The sequence below is a fragment of the Cupressus sempervirens genome, chromosome 4, assembly GCF_028749045.1.
Source record: "Cupressus sempervirens isolate cs-2001-9-10 chromosome 4, ASM2874904v1, whole genome shotgun sequence".
Classification (NCBI taxonomy): domain Eukaryota; kingdom Viridiplantae; phylum Streptophyta; class Pinopsida; order Cupressales; family Cupressaceae; genus Cupressus; species Cupressus sempervirens.
Window position 1 is genome coordinate 8,592,710 of NC_143121.1, and position 6,103 is coordinate 8,598,812.

The following is a 6,103-nucleotide window of genomic DNA, read 5'->3' on the forward strand; positions in this document are numbered from 1 at the left end:
TCATTTTTCTAATTGATTATACTACCTTTATAGGGATTAATAAAATCTAAAAAATTTCAAAACAACTCCTTAGTTATCTGTTACAATTAAATTTAGACATAAATAATAGTTACATGCAAATATAACCAATATCAAAAATAATTGATCACACATAAGAGAACATAAGACACCAATATTTAACATAGTTCATTGAATCCTTGGGCTATGTCCACCAACAAAAAGTCAAATATTATTATTATCTAGTAGTTAAAATATCATTACAATACATAAACCCTTACAGGTCAATACCACTACAAGAACTAATTGTGCATCATGCATAATGAAAATCCCCAACCCTAAGCCCCTTTTATACAAGCATTTTTTTGCTTACAAAATTAGGGCTAGAATAATAGAAAAATAGTAGCTAACACCTTTTACAATATAAGAACATTTTTGGCTTAAGGATAATTTCCCCCAAAAACCCATACAGGGGCGTTGCTCTTTGACCCCACCCTACACTACACTAGGGTACACACCTAGGGTGTTGTCCCTTAACCTCATCTTGGGGGCACTATCCCAAAACTCCTATAGAAATGATCTAGAGGGAAAATACACCAAATAAGCCTTTGAGTTTGATTAGGCTCCACAACACAACAATCTCCCACTTGGAGACTAATTAGGCTACACAACAATAACCTCCCACTTGGATACTGATCATGGCACTACTAAACTTGTTGCTACAACTAGAACATCAAACCACCCTAGAATCTGTTGTTCTCTTATTCTATTTAGTTGAGAGGACCAATTGAAGCCAAAGAGGACATTACTACTCCCTTTTCATAGCCTTTGTAAACTTGTAGCTACAACTGGAATATCAAACCACCCTAGACTCTGTTGTTCTCTTATTCTATTTAGTTGAGAGGACCAACTGAAGCTAAAGAGGAGATTAGCTTCTCCCTTTTCGTAGCCTTTGTAAAAATATCCACTAGATTGTCATTTGTATGTATCCTCTCTAGCTTTCATTGTCCATCATTCTAAACTAATCAAATAAAATGATACAACAATTGTATGTGTTTTTTCTTTGAATGTAGAGATGAATTCTTTACAAGATGAATGACACTCTAACTATTTGCAAAAAAATAATTATCCTTCTGAAGGTGTCCCAATTCTTCTAGGAAGAACTGAACCCATATCATCTCCTTGGCTACCTTTGTAGCAGCAACATACTTTTCCTATTTAGTGGATAAATCATTAACCTTTTGTAACCTAGAAGCCTAGCTCATGGCTAGCCCACAAACAATAAATAGATAACATATAGTACTATGCCTAGTATCAATATCCCCAACCAAATATGACTCAACATAGTCTTTTAAGTTAGTATTAGAGCCTCTAAATTGTAAACATCTACTAGATCTTCCTCTCAAAAATCTAAGAATCCATTTGACTACATTCCAATGATTAATTCCTAGATGACTCATATACCTGCTAACAACTCCCACTATATGTGTAATATTTTATCTTGTAAATACCATAGCATAAATCAAGCTCCCTAAAACTAAAGCATAAGGTACCTTGGACATCTTATCCTCCTCTTCGTGTGTCTTTGGACACATCTCCTTAGTCAACTTCAAATGACTAGGTAAAGGTATGCTAATAGCTTTAGCATTCTACATAGAGAAATGTTACAACACCTTCTCAATATAATTAGCTTGAGATAATATTAATTTTGTGTTCTTCCTATCTCCACCAATATTCATACCAAGGATTTGTTTTTCTACCCCCAAATCCTTCATAGAAAATACATGTGCTAACTAGTGTTTCAACCCCTTAATGTGATCCATGTTAGACCCAACTACAACCATATCATCAACATATAGACATAAAATAATTTAGTTTTCATCATCCAACCTCTTAAAATAAACAAAATGATTTGACTGATACCTACTATATCTGTGCTCATGCATAAAATTGTCAAATTCTAGATACCATTTTTGAGATGCTTGCTTCAAGCCATATAAACCATTTTCAATCTCCACAGTAAATTCTCCTTAAATGTGACCTCTAATCCATATGGCTATGTCATATATGTCCCTTCATCCAAATCACCATGAAGGAAGGTTGTTTTAACATTGAGCTACTCCAAATGCAATTCTTCAGTTGCTACAATACTTAAAACAATGTAAATAGAAGTCACTTCAACAACAGGGGAAGATATCTCATTAAAATCAATGCCCTTTTTTGTCCAAAGACTTTTACAACAAACCTAGATATAAATCATTTCTTACCTCCATCCTCTTCTTTCAACCTATAAACCCATTTATTCTATAAATCCTTTTTACCTACAAGCAACTTGCATAAATCCTATGTCTTATTTTTTAGCAAAGAGTCCATTTCATATTTCATTGTAGATTCCCACTAAGTCTTTTTATCAACCTACATAGCTTTATCATAACATTCAGGATCACTAGCATTAGTAAGTAAAATATAGTACAAAGAAGGAGAAAAACTTTTTGGAGGTCTACTTATCCTTGTTGACCATCTAACATTCACTAGGGTGTGTATTATTTGTTGTTGCAGTTGTTGCACATCATGAGGAATTGCTAGAACATCATCTTTTGGAGTATCATCCAACACTACATAATCATCTTGATTTTTGTCATGTTGCTCCAACAGATCTTTGTACAACACTTTCTCATTGAATATGAAATCCCTCCTTACAATTTTATGATTTTCAAAATCGCAAAGCCTATAACCAAATTCATTAATGCCATATCCAAAAAATAAAAATTTCTTTAACTTAGCTGCCATATTGGTTCTATTTTCATAATCTATATGAACAAATGCTTCACAACCAAAGGTTATGAGAAAAGAATAACTCACCTTCTTACTAGTCCATGCTTCCTTTGGAATACCACAACCCAAAGGTGTAGAAGGACCTCTATTAATAAAATATATAGTAGTATTGATAGCCTCCACCCACATGTTTAAGGGCAATCAAGCATACAACCTCATGCTTCTCACATGCTCCATTATAGTCCTATTCATGTGTTCAACCACTCGATTTTCCTATGGAGTCCTTGGAACAATTTTCACTCTATGAATACTATTAGTGGCGCAATAATCTTCAAATTCATGACTAAAATACTCCCCACCATTATTAGATCTGAGATATTTTAATTTATTTCCAATCTCATTTTCAACCAATCATCTCTATTTCTTAAAACTTTGAAATACTTCAAATTTTTTTCTAAGGAAATAAAAACATACTTTTGTATTTGCATCATCAATATAATTCACATTATAATGAGAGCCACTAAGGGAAGATAGTTGAGCTAGTCCCCATACATGTATATTCACAAGGTTTAATTTCTCACTTTTGTTTTCCTTCCTAGTCTTCACAAAACTCACTCTATTTTGTTTTCCATACACACAACTTTCAAAGAAATCCATTTTAACACATTTTAGACCTAGTAAATCTCTCTCTAAATGATGTACTTTCATACCATTTTAACTCATGTACCCAAGTCTATTTTGCCACAAGATTGTATCAAAATCTACAGTAGCTATTTGTTCTCCTTGCTCAACTACAACAACTATTCTTGAATGTTAATTTTTCTCTAAAATCTTCAAATTAGAAGTAACAATATGACCTATACAAAGATATAATGTTCCTACTTTCCCACCTTTTTCTACTACAAGGGAACCTTTAGAAACCTTCCAATTTTTATCATTAAAGTAACTACATAACCCTCATCACCGAGTTGCCCTACTAAAATTAAATTCTTGATCAGTCTAGGGACATGTCATACCTCATGTAGTAGCCAATGATTCCTATTTTGTTACTTTTTCTTAACTTTTCCTTTTCCAACAATTTAACAAGGTTCATTATCCCCCAAATAAACAATCCCAAGATCCCCTTGGACATAATCAATGAAATAACATCTATGAGGTTAAGCATGAAATGAAGCACCAGAATCTAAAACCCATGAATCATCAACATGTTCTAAAGACAGAAGTAAAGCATCCTTTTTGTATTTGTTACTTCCCATATTTGCCTCCTTGTTCCCTTCTCATTTATCTCCTTTTGAGTCCAGAAATCTTTCTTCTTATGCCCTTCCTTACCACAATAGTAGCAATCTTTCGATCCTCTAGATTGAGACCTCTTGCCTATTGACTTTCCTCTTGATTTCCATTGATTTCTAGAATTATTTCCTCTCTTATTTGTTCTACCTCTACTTTGTGTGTTCAAAGCAATTCTTGATGTAAATCCACCTGATGATTTCCTACGAGTTTCCTCACTCAAAATAACATAGATCATATTATCATATTTTAGGGTATTAAATCCAGAAATAGAATTACTCACGACCATTAGCAAGCCATTTCATCTTTCAAGAAAAGAACACAAGATCAAGAGAGCCCTAATTTATTTATCAAAATTAATAACCACATAAGATAACTGACTTGTAATAATATTTAACTCATTTAAATGATCTAGATCTAGCTTCTACCATTTTCATATTAAATAAACACTTCATGAGAAATACCTTATTTGAAGTGGAGGCGTTTTCATAAAATTTTGCTAGGGTTTCCATAAACTCTTCCATTGTCTTCACTTTTTTAATGTTAAATATCACTTATGGTGCCAAGCATAACCAAAGCTTCCAAGTGTCTTTCTATCAAAGATCTCCTATTCCTCATTTGTCATCGTTCCTTGGTTTTCAGTTTTTCCTTCCAATGACTTCCATAAATCCTTCTGATAGAGATAGTCCTCCATTTGCATCTTCCATAATTGAAAGTTTTACCCATTAAATTGTTTCACCCAATCCTTGGGCTATGTCCACCAACAACAAGTCCAATATTATGATTATCTAGTGATTACAACTTGATTATAATCTATAATCCCTTGTAGTTCAATACCACTGCAAGATTGAATTTTCACATTACACATAATGAAAATTTATAACCCTAAGAGCCTTTTATATGAGATTTTTTTTTTCTTACAAAATTAGGGCTCAAATAATAAAAAAATAAGATTGATGCCTTTTATAATATAAGGGCATTTTTTTCCCTAGGACACTGTACGGGCACTACCCCTTGACTTTTTCTTGTGAGTGTTGCCCCCAAACCCCTGTAGAAATAATCTGGAGGGAAACTATGCCAAATAAACCTTTGGGTTTGATTAGGCTCCACATCACAACACTATCTTCATAATCATTAAATCATGTGCAGAAGTTGGCTAGACTAGTTTAGAAAACTACATATGCTATTACAAATACATATATAAAAACTAGTTTGCTTGGCACTTGAATACATTGATGCTCAATCACATCTAATTCTAATGACCTCCCTCAACTTCTATATTCTTGACACTAACTATGTGACTTGGAATGAATTGAATCTTCTTATCTCAATGTCTTATGACTTCTATCCTTACTCCACATAAAGTGAAACTCAGTATATACTAGGGTGCTTTGCCACCTAAGACTTTCTCAGCTCAAAATGAAAAGTTAAAAAGTCTAGGATCATTCTACCTTTAGTGGATGGCTTGGTTACAATGACGATTGAAAAAATCTACCTAGGAAATGACTAATTATTTTACACTAATAGGAAACATGACTCAGTGGGCAATAATATCACTCTTTGACATTTTTGGCAAAAATACTTTGTCATGACTAATAATTCCATTCAAACTTTCAAAATAGCACCAACCATCAGACTATGAATCGGTCTTCACATACTTCAATATATACATCATTTATACATGTTTGAAAAAATGAGTAATGCATTACATAATGTCATACCTTTGATCATTGAGTTCTATCTATGACATATCCATGACCTTCAAATTCAAATCTTAAACCCCCTTGTACATATGTATTTCCTTTATATCTATTTTCCCCCTTGTTTTCTTAACTTGTTTGTCAAGGTGAAGGGGTAAAACCATATTTTTCTAAAGATATTTTGTGAATATCTATAACCATAGAAAGTACATTATCCCAACTAGTTTTGACATGTTCCAAAACTAAAATTTTAATCTCTAGTTGACCAGCTAATTCAACTAGATTTTATGCAGTAGAGAGATGTGAATCTCAACTTGCTATCTCTTTAGATAATGCTTTCTCTC